This window comes from Chrysochloris asiatica, unplaced genomic scaffold (assembly GCF_000296735.1).
Source record: "Chrysochloris asiatica unplaced genomic scaffold, ChrAsi1.0 scaffold00088, whole genome shotgun sequence".
Taxonomy (NCBI): Eukaryota; Metazoa; Chordata; class Mammalia; order Afrosoricida; family Chrysochloridae; genus Chrysochloris; species Chrysochloris asiatica.
The window spans coordinates 8409771-8410571 of record NW_006408606.1 but is presented as its reverse complement, the minus strand read 5'-3'; positions in this window follow the sequence as shown (position 1 = coordinate 8410571).

Below are 801 nucleotides of genomic sequence, written 5' to 3'. Positions count from 1 at the left end.
TATATGGGGTTAGAAAGTGTTGGAAGTTTTGTAGGGAAAGTTAGAGTAGGGGTAAAAATATGTGTATGGTAATCTACCTAAAATCTGACACAAAACTATTTGCTCATGAGTAAGCACAGAAAATGCTCATCCCCTTCCTCTATGTAGGCCGAAACATTCCCCTGGGAAAAGTGTTCTTTACATAGTGTTCTAAATGCGGAGAGTTAATGCATCTAAAAAAAAAAAAAAGAGAGAGAGAAAAAGATTGCCTGAACTCTAAGAGAGCAGAAGAAACCTAAAAATATGCTACTTTTTGGAGAGGTCAAAACCTTATTAAAAAAAAAAAAAAAATGTTCCTTTTGTTTTTGGTGACATTTATTTATGTATGGTCAAGTCTATGTTTCATGGTTTTCTTTTGATATTAGTATATAATCTAAAACGAAAACTTGGACTTTCCAGGGGACTATTCAATTTTGGAAGCTATCCTTCATACTTAAATGACATGCCTTTATGGTTTTACCAGTGTGATTATGCTATATATTTTCAGAAAAACTATGATGTGTAGTTGCACTGGAATAAAGTTTGTATTTCACAATTACAATTGTCATTTGTGTGACATATAGTTTATTCCCTAATTTTTCATACTTTCTGATAGAAAATCCTGGTGTGGTGCTGTGGGTTAAGACGCTGAACTGCAAGGTTGGTTTAAACTGCAACGTCTGAGATTCAAGATCAAGAACTGCTCTTCAGAAACCCTATACAGGGTTGCTATGAGTCGGAACCGACTAGACGGCACTTAACAATAGCAAACAACATTAATCA